The sequence below is a fragment of the Moschus berezovskii genome, chromosome 15 (assembly GCF_049115385.1).
Source record: "Moschus berezovskii isolate FMDL1 chromosome 15, NW_MosBer_1.0, whole genome shotgun sequence".
Taxonomy (NCBI): domain Eukaryota; kingdom Metazoa; phylum Chordata; class Mammalia; order Artiodactyla; family Moschidae; genus Moschus; species Moschus berezovskii.
In genome coordinates this window covers 77246848-77257355 of record NC_142474.1, presented here as the reverse complement: position 1 = coordinate 77257355, position 10508 = coordinate 77246848, and the positions used below count along the sequence as shown (strand labels likewise).

Below are 10508 nucleotides of genomic sequence, written 5' to 3'. Positions count from 1 at the left end.
GGCAGTGCGAAGGGAACCTGACATTGCCTGGGGGTGTCCAGGTAGTAACATGCAGGTCTGTAGCTGCATACTGAGGAAAAGTGCTGAAACAGTAAAGAGGGTATGTACAGCATGGAGAAGAGCATGAAGTAAATGAGGTTTTATGTTTATTTTTAAACAAAGCATGATGTTGGTGGGGTTCTGACTCATGTTGGTACCATGTTGTTGCAGAAGTACACTATGGCAAAATGTTCCCATCTCTCGCCAGAATGAACACTGAAGAAAAATGAAGAGCAGTGAAGAGCACCAACAAAACGTTGCAGAACAGAAATAGCCACGCTCCTCTGGAGTCTGATTCATCTGCAGCCATCATAAAAAAGGTAGGGGAATAAATTATGTTATGGTTTTTTCCTTTTAAAATTTTAAATCATGCAGTGGTAAGAAAACAAAAGTACCCTTTTTTATTCAGTATATATTTACTGAGTGACTTCTACATGTCTGCACATTGTTCTAGGCACTTAGGGATGTGATAGTACACAAAAAAGGCAGGGGGACAGCTTTGAAAGAGCTGACATTCTAGTGGGAGGAGGTAAGTAAGTGGAGTTGGACCTCCCTATCCTCATGTTCAGCATCCTTGTTAAACCCTTGGATGGGGAACCCATGAATACAGAGGGCTGACTTTCCTATGTCATTTTATGCAGGAGACTTGAGCAGTCATGGGTTTTGTTGTCCACAAGGGTCCTAAAACCAATTGTCCCCAGATACCAAGGAGTGATTGTCAATAAATACAAAAGAGGCTGGCAGCCATTTATGTTTATGAACATGATAAACAGGTTAATGAGGTAAAGAATAAATAAAGGGCAACTTCTGTTTCAGTGTAAAGAGAAGACCACTCAGAGAATTCTGAGTTGAGTGATGGAAAAGAGTCCACAGGGTAAAAGCTTGAAGATAGGATCTTACATGTGCTATGAACCAGAATCCAGATGTTCAAGAAGGTATTTGGAGAAGCATGATATAGAGAGGAAGTTGCAGAGTCTTTAGACATGGACAATTGTCTTGACTTTACTCCAACAAAGACAGAAGCCTTTGGAGGGTTAGTAGTAAAGAAGTGAGTTTATGTTATATTTGTAAAAGACTGTTATTTAGGTAGGGGTAGGGGATCAGTCATTGTGGAAAACAGGACACTGTCCCCTTGGCAAGTGAGAATGATGAGTTGGCTTAGGGACCTGGCACTGACAATAGGTGGATTTAAAATAGGTTTTGGATGTCCTTCTGCCGGTTGAAACTAGATGATCACCAATGTCCTTTATGAGTTCCCAAACATAATTCTAATTGTCATATGTAAGGTATGCTGCTATTTGTGTCTTATTGTACAGTCAGTTCAGTTCAGTTCAGTTCAGTCACTCAGTCATGTTTGACTCTTGGCCACCTCATGGACTTCAGCACGCCAGGCTTCCCTATCCATCACCAGCTCCCAGAGCTTGCTCAAACTCATGTCCATTGAGTCAGTGATGCCATCCAACCATCTCATCCTCTGTTGCTCCCTTTTCCTCCTGCCCTCAATCTTTCCCAGCATCAGGGTCTTTTCAAATGAGTCAGTTCTTCACATCAGGTGGCCAAAGTAATGGAGTTTCAGCTTCAGCATCAATCCTTCCAATGAATATTCAGGACTGATTTCCTTTTGGATGGACTGGTTTGATCTCCTTGCTGTCCAAGGGACTCTCAAGAGTCCCTTGAGAGTGGTAATTTATAACTATTGGTATATAATGGTGGTCATTTCGCTGGTTTATGGTGGTTACAAAAACATAAATGGTAATTTATTTTGCTGTTTCAGTCTATGGTGTATATATTTGTGGCTTCTGAAATTTAGAAGAGGTTGATGTCACACTGTGAGAAGACATAAAATTCTGCCCTGAAATCTCATGTTCAAGGCAACACTTGGAGACCTGAGCCTTCCAGATGCTTTTATAACAACTCCCTTCATTCCTGCATGGTTCCTAACTTCTGAGAACAGTGTTACTTGAGTCACAGAGAGATAGTTCATATTAATGGTAACTTTCTGGGTAAGAAATGAATTTTTTAAAGGACCAATGGCTTAGCTTAGCGAAGCATAACTTAAAGACTAAAACTTTCCTATGGATTATTCCTAGGTGGAGCATTAAAGAGAAAATGAAAATACTGCTTAAAATTGGTGTTTTAGAAAGAAGGGAATATGTAAGGAATTGTTTCCAAAATATATGAACAGCTCTTATAATTCAATATCATACACACACATACATATATAGTGGGATATCATTGATAGATATATCATAAATATCAAATATATGTATCAATGGACTATATCACTTATATATATATGTATTATCAATGGTATATTATTCAGTCTTAAAAAAGAATGAAATGATACCATTTACAACAACATGGATGGACCAAGAGATTATCATACTAAGTGAAGTAAGTCAGACAGAGAAAGGCAAATATCATATGATATCACTTGTATGTGGAATCTAAAATATGAGACAAAAGAACCTATCTAAGAAACAGAACAGAATCACAGAGATAGAGAGTGGACTGGTGATTGCCAAGGGGGAGGGACGGGGGGAGGTTGGGGATAGCAGATACAAGCTATTATAAGTAGAAGGGATAAACCTCAAGGTCCTGCTGTATAGCACAGAGAACTATATATGCAGTACATATATACAGTGGAATACTAGTTATCCATAAAAAGTAACTCAGACAGGAATTATCATATGATATCACTTATATATGTAATGTAAAAATATGATAAAAGTGAACTTTTTTACAAAACAGAATCAAACTCACAGACAGAAAACAAATTTAAGATTAACAAAGGGAGAAGAGAGAAAGAAAGGGGTAAACTAGAAGCTTGGGATTAACAGATAAAATACTATATATAAAGTAGGTAAACAATGAGACCTACTATATAGCACAGGAAACTATATTCATTATCTTGTAATAACCTATTCAGTTCAGTTCAGTCACTCAGTCGTGTCCGACTCTTTGTGACCCCATGAATCACAGCACGCCAGGCCTCCCTGTCCATCACCAACTCCTGGAGTTCACTCAAACTCATGTCCATTGAGTCAGTGATGCCATCCAGCCATCTCATTCTCTGTCGTCCCCGTCTCCTCCCACCCCCAATCCTTCCTAGCATCAGACTGTTTTCCAGTGAGTCAACTCGACACATGAGGTGGCCAGACTATTGGAGTTTCAGCTTTAGCATCAGTCCTCCCAATGAACACCCGGGATTGATCTCCTTTAGAATGGACTGGTTGGATCTCCTTGCAGTCCAAGGGACTTTCAAGAGTCTTCTCCAGCACCACAGTTCAAAAGCATCAATTCTTCGGCGATCAGCTTTCTTCACAGTCCAACTCTCACATCCATACTATAATGGAAAAGAATTTGAAAAAGAATATATACATATACACTTTCGAAATATGTACATATGCACTTTCCTGATGGCTCAGAGAGTAAAGGAGCCTGGCAAGCTACAGTCCATGGGGTCGCAAGGAGTTGGATACAACTGAGTGACTAACACTTTCACACTCATATGTGCATATATATGTATGTGTGTATAATTAAATGATTTTGCTTTATACCTGAAATGTTGTAAATTAACTGTACTTCAATTTAAAAAAAAAAAAAAGATGACAGTAAGTGGATTCAACCAATGCTTACCAGAGAAACTGATGCTCTCCAAAGACAGGGCTTCTATATTGGAGTGTGTATCCATTGGGCAGAGCTCACAGGTGGTGGTGGGAAGACAAAGAATTATGCAGTGACCTTGGCAGGGGGTCCACGATTTCAAGAAGCCCACAGCCATTGTTGGAGCATGGACCAACCTCAAGTCTGTGTTAGGAGGGATTTTAATGAAAACTCAGCTGAACAACAAAACACAGCCAAATACTGGGTCTTGCTTTTTAAAAGTCATATCTTTCTGAAATGGTTCTAAATTTGGTTGCTATAGTCCCTTACTTCCTCCATACCAGACTGCTATCAAAAGGCTTCAATTGTCATAAAAGAGCCTCAGTGGAGCAGTTATATAATGTCAGATATAGTTATATATAGTGTTATATGTAATATGGTATACTAAAAATACAGCAGCAGTGTTATATGTAGTATAGTATACTAAACATACTATATAGTATATATAGTATAACTATATAGTGATATAGTGTCAGATCATTGTAAAGATGCCTCAGAGTGCACACATAAAGGCACAGGATAGGGCCCAGCAGGTGAATGTAAGCTCCGAAAACATCTCAGAGGACTGAGACTTCCAGGTACAGCCCCCATTCCACCGTACAGGATATACTTTGTCTTCTGATCCTGAACCACCAAAATACACGTGTCTCAGAGGAGCCAAAGGTCAGACTTACTAAGGGGCATTTTATATTCCACAAAAACAGCTTTGCAAACAGATAAACAAGTACAAAACATCAACCCATACATTTTTGTCTTTCCCTGATAGCTCAGTTGGTAATGAATCCACCTACAATGAACCTGGTTCGGTTCCTGGGTGGGGAAGATCTGCTGGAGAAGGGATAAGCTATGCACTCCAGTATTCTTGGGCTTCCTTTGTGGCTCAGCTGGTAAAGAATCCATCTGCAATGTGGGTTGATCTCTGGGTTGATCCCAGGTTCAATCTCTGGGTTGGGAAGATCCCCTGGAGAAGGGAAAGGCTATCCACTCCAGTTTTCTGGCCCAGAGAATTCCATGGACTACATAGTCTGTGGGGTTGCAAAGAGTTGGACTTGACTGAGCGACTTTCACTTTCACATTCATGTATTTTAGTGAACAGCATAGACGAACTGGTGCAGGATACCTAGGGTTGGTTTTTACTCTTAACAGCATAATATAAATCATAAGCTAGTACGTTTCACCTCTGTCTTGGTCAAGAGTCAATACCAGGGTTTCAGATGCCCATCAGAAGGAGCACAGAGCTACCCAAGATCAACTACAATTTCACTTTGTCCTCATATACTCATAGAATTGAGCCATGATGAAAGCATCCAAGAAGACAAAAGATGGCACACCACATTCTGTGCTTGGTTTTGTCATCAGTGAGCTGGATACAACTGTTTGATTAGCTGGAAAGATCATTAAAAGGCTAGGCCTTAAATGAAAGTCAGAATTACTGGGAGAAGTAATTAGATTCTGAAGCAATAAGGGTAAAATAAACCTAAGAGTAGTAGTATTTTAGGTTGATTTCCCTAGAATCAGATGGTGATTCTATAGCTACTGGTGTATATGTGGGGATGATGCTAGTATATATCTTTGTTGTAGAGTAGGGATATGAGATAGGGAAGAGAAAAAACACAGGAAATGTATTTTATCACTGCTGTGACAAGGTGCACAGCCTCATTCAGCAATTCTAGATACAGTAGGAAACATACCTTGGATTTATCCTAACCAAGGGAAGGGAAATTGGGGGACATAGCCACATTCTCCCATCTGCCTTGGTTGAGGGCTGCTTCTCTGGGTGGGAGTGAGGTGTGTTACATGAGGGAGTGAGAGAGTCCCAGGTGTTTGCCATTGGAAGCTACCATCGGGTCAGCATGTACAGAGGTGATAATGCCAAGGAATTATGGTTGGAGCACCTGCAGTTCTCCTGTAAGAAGTGACAGCAATGATGATGATCATGATCACATTAATAGACCACAGTTAAAGTTAAGTCGCTCAGTCGTGTCTGACTCTTTGAGACCCCGTGGACTGTAGCCCACCAGGCTCCTCAGTCCATGGGATTCTCCAGGCAAGAATACTGTAGTGGGTTGCCACTTCCTTCTCCAGGGGATCTTCCCGACCCAGGGATCGAATCCAGGTCTCCCGCATCGCAGGCAGATGCTTTAACCTCTGAGCCATCAGGGAAACCATAGGTCATATTAATTAATTATACTTTTTGAGTATCTCTAAGCTGTGTACTATACTAAATGCTTTTTGTACATTCTAATGTTTTATGATTTTTCATACATTTAAGAAATGTATTTGGCTGTGCTAGGTCTTCATTCCTTCATGCAAGCTTTCTCTAGTTTTGGTGAGCTGGAGCTACTCTTCACCAAGGGCTTCTCATTATGGCAGCCTTTCTTATTGTCCAGCACAGGCTTGAGGCATGTGGGCTCAGCAGTTGTGATGCACGGACTTAGTTACCCCACATAATGTGGAATCTTACAGTACTGGAGATCAAACCTGTGTCCCCTGCATTGGCAGGCAGAGTCTTAACCACTGGCCACCAGGAAAGTCCTTTACATACATTTATGCTTTCATTCTCATTTGTTGACCACTCACCCAGGCCCATGCCAAACTAAGCTCATGGCATCCAGTCCCATCACTTCACTGCACATAGATGGGGGAAAAGTGGAAACAGTGACAGTATTTTCTTGGGCTCCAAAATTACTGTAGATAGTGACTGTAGCCATGGAATTAAAAGACGTTTGCTCCTTGGAAGAAAACCTAGACAGTGTAATAAAAAGCAGAGATATCACTTTGCTAATGAAAGTCCATATAGTTAAAGGTATGGTTTTTCCAGTAGTCACGTATGGTTTTGAGCATTGGACTATAGAAAAGGCTGAGCACTGAAAAACTGATGCTTTTGAACTGTGCTGCTGAAGATTCTTCAGAGTCCCTTGGACAGCAAGGCGATCAATCCTAAAGGGAATCAACCCTGAATATTCACTGGAAGGACTGATGCTGAAGCTAAAGCTCCAATACTTTGGCTACCTAATGCCAGGAGCTGACTCACTGGAGAAAACCCTGATGCTGGGAAAGATTGAGGGCAGAAAGAGAAGGGGTAACAGAGGATGAGATGGTTGGATGGCATCACCGACTCATGGACATGAGTTTGAGTGAACTCCAAAAGATAGTGAAGGGCAGGGAAGCCTGGTATGCTGCAGTCCATGAGGTCACAAAGAGTCGGACACAACTGAGTGATTGAACAACAATGTTCTGCCCCAGGTTGGAGGCAAAGGGAATATATACCTTATAACCACAATCCTGTGGCATATATATAATTCTAGTGTCAGTTTATACATGGGCAGATAAAGTTGTCTGAGGTTAGCCAAAATCTGTGGAGCAACACAATAGAAAACTGAATTTAGTTCAGTTCAGTTGCTCAGTCGTGTCGGACTCTTTGCGACCCCATGAATCGCAGCACGCCAGGCCTCCCTGTCCATCACCAACTCCTGGAGTTCACTCAAACTCATGTCCATCGAGTCGGCAATGCCATCCAGCCATCTCATCCTCTGTTGTCCCCTTCTCCTCCTGCCCCCAGTCCCTCCCAGCATCAGAGTCTTTTCTAGTGAGTCAACTCTTCGCATGAGGTGGCCAAAGTATTGGAGTTTCAACTTTAGCATCAGTCCCTCCAATGAACACCCATGACTGATCTCCTTTAGAATGGACTGGTTGGATCTCCCTGAATTAGAATTCAAATTCTGGTTTGTCTACCTCCAAATCCATCCTTTGGCCATCATTATAATCCTTAATGAACTAATTATCATTGATATTTTTCTGACACTCATTTATTGAAAAATTGGCAGGTGCTGTTAGGTTTTGTGGTGCAAAATAAAAATTTGCCCCTGTTTTCAAATAGCTTGAACATTTGTGGGCTTTCCTGGTGGCTCAGACGGTAAAAGCGTCTTCCCGCGATGCAGGAGACCCAGGTTCAATACCTGGGTCAGGAAGATCCCCTGGAGAAGGAAATGGCAACCCACTCCAGTACTCTTGTCTGGAAAATTTCATGGGTGGAGGAGCCTGATGGGCTATAGTCCATGGGGTTGCAAAGAGTCGGACACGACTGAGCAACTTCTCTTCACTTTGTGGAAGAGAAACACAAGAAGCTATGTAGTGATATAAGGGGCTATGGTAGAAGTATTTTGCAGCTATTAAATCAGATCAGGAAAGAACATCCATTGTTGCCACATAACGAATAAGCCCGTAACTTAGTAGCTTGAGATGACAAGCATGTATTATTGCTCATAAGTCTCTGTGACCTGAGTTCTGATCTGGGCTTGGTTTATTGGTTTGTCTGCAATCAGCTGACAGGTGGACTGGGGTTTCGATAGTCTGAGGTGGCTTCAGGTGCCTTTCAGACAGTCTGAGGTGCATATCTGGTAATTGATTGGGAAACTCAGCTCTCCAGCAGACTAGTTCAGGCCCACCGTCATGGGCTGAGGAAAGTTTAAGAGAGTGAATGGTTTTTTTGAGGCCTAGGCTAGATATCACCTGTGCTTTTTAGGCCAAAGCAAATCACACGGCCAGTCCAAATTTGAGGGCTGTGGAAATAGTCCAAACTTGAGGAATTTTGGTAAGAAGAGCTTCAAAGACATATGCAGGAAGGGAGATTGCAATTTACCAAGAAGAGAAACACCTTGATTAAAATGTACAAGGTGGGGCTTCCCTGGTGGTCCAGTGGTTAAGACTCCACACTTCCAATGCAGGGGGTTTGATCCCTGGGTGGGGAACTGGGCTCCCACATGTTGTTCAGCCAAAAACAAAAATAAAATAATTTTTAAAATTCGTACAAGGTGAGTAGTTGTTCCTCCTCAAAAATAAAGAAGCATGTTTAGGGCAAGGACAGTAGAATGTGTTCAGAGACACACAAAAAAGGTGTCCCATGATGCTGTGAGATGATTTGGAAGTGAAGGCGTCAGGGGTGCGGGGAAGGGAAGCGAACAAGATTAAAGACTAGAAACACACAAAAAAGTACCAGAATTCAGGAAGAAAGAAGTTAAATTGCAGGCAGAATAATAGTATCTGTGTTTATTTCAAAGAGAGAGAGGGAGGGAGGGAGGAAAGAAGGAAGAAAATACTGTGATGGGTGCTTGGAGAAAAAGGTGAGGTTTGGAGTGGGCCTGAATGGAAGAAATTTTCAGTGTGTGACAGTGTTTTTGTTTCAGGGAGGTAATGCAATGATGCAGATTAACGTGATAGACTCTCTTTCTCTGATACAACTTCTGTAAGTGTGCTAAGCACACTGAATGGGTTTTTGTAGAAACAAACAAAGAATTTTTGGATTATGGTTCCAAACGCAAACTTCGAGGCTCTGGACCATCCAAGGCCAAGTTTCCGGGGCAGGCTAGGAATGTATTTATAGGGAGATCTGCGCCCGTGTGTTTCCACTGGGATGTGCGTGTGAAATGGTGATTTTCCATTCATGGATTTCTTCACTCTGAGACTGAACTGTGTAAATTAAACAGCAGCCCTATTCTGCAGTTTTCCTGAGCTTTTACTGCTCTCTGGGGCCTGTTTTAAGTGTGGTGCTTCCCAAGTGACCAGGTGCAGCCAATTCTAGCGTGAGGCTTAACAGGATGACATTAGGATCCCCAGCTCCTTGGAAGCAGAATGAGAACTTGACTGGAAATACGTGCTGGCAAGACCCATGAGTGGCAAGCCGGGCCAAAATACTCACCCACCCTCGATGGCTCGGGGACTGTATTACATTCATTCTTCTTTCCCAATCTGTTTCTAAAAAGTGAGATAAAGAAGGGTTTAAAAAAACAAAAAGATAAAATAAACAGAAAACAGCATAGCCAAAAAAGAAATAAATAACACCATTAAAGTTGACAGCAAAGATACAAAATCCAGTGAACACTTTCTGGGGATGTAATAACTGATTAGTTTAGTTAATTTTTCTTTGGGGAGAAGGGAGCCTTCCATTTCATTTCCTCCTTTCCCCTCCCCTCCAGAGATACTATCTTAAATTTGTCTACAATTTAAAATGTTCTTGCTTAAAAAGAAATTGGACCAAACATGAATATATCTTTATGAAATATTTGATCATTATTTCCTTTTTTGAAAAAAATGTTCATCTACCTTTGGTGGTGCTGGGTCTTCATTGGGGCTCAAGCTTTTCTCTAGTTACGGTGAGTGGGGGCTCCTCTGTGGCTTCGGTACATGGCTTCTCACTGCAGTATCTTCTCTTGTTGTGGAGCCTGGGCTCTAGGGCGTGCAGGCTTCAGCAGGTGTGGGCCATGAGCTCAGTAGTTGCTGTTCAGGGACTCCAGAGCACAGGCTCAGTTGTTGTGGAACCTGGGCTCTAGGGTGCGCAGGATTCAGCATGTGTGGGCCATGGGCTCAATAGTTGCAATTCCCGGACTCCAGAGCACAGGCTCAGTTGTTGTGGAGCCTGGGCTCCAGGGAGCACAGGCTTCAGCAGGTGTGGGCCGTGGGCTCAATAGTTGCAATTCCCAGGCTCCAGAGCACAGGTTCAGTCATTCTGGTGCATGAGTTTAGTTCCTTTGCAACATGTGGAGTCTTCCCAAACCAGGGTCGAAACCGTGTCTCCTGCATCGGTAGGCAAGTTCTTTATCACTGAGACACCCGGGAAGCCCTGTTTTTGCTTCCTTTTGAGTTTTGTAATTATCTTAGAGTCAACAGATTTACTCATTTTATCAAATGGCTGTTTCTAAGATTCAGCCATATTGTTACATGTAACTGTAGTTCATTTTCACAGCTAGAAAATATTACATTGCCTGAATATCTCACCATTTATTCTCTTGTAGATGGACTGTACC

The 10508-nt window shown here is 42.0% G+C and overlaps 1 protein-coding gene across 1 annotated transcript in view; it reads left to right on the top strand.

Annotated features, from left to right (window-relative positions):
• Positions 1 to 257: 257 nt before the first annotated feature.
• Positions 258 to 10508, top strand: part of PAK5 (p21 (RAC1) activated kinase 5) — a 247551-nt gene continuing 237300 nt past the window's right edge. The window contains exon 1 of the mRNA XM_055426086.2: positions 258 to 359. The gene's annotated coding sequence lies outside the window, so the exon portion shown is untranslated. The remainder of the gene's footprint in view (positions 360 to 10508) is intronic.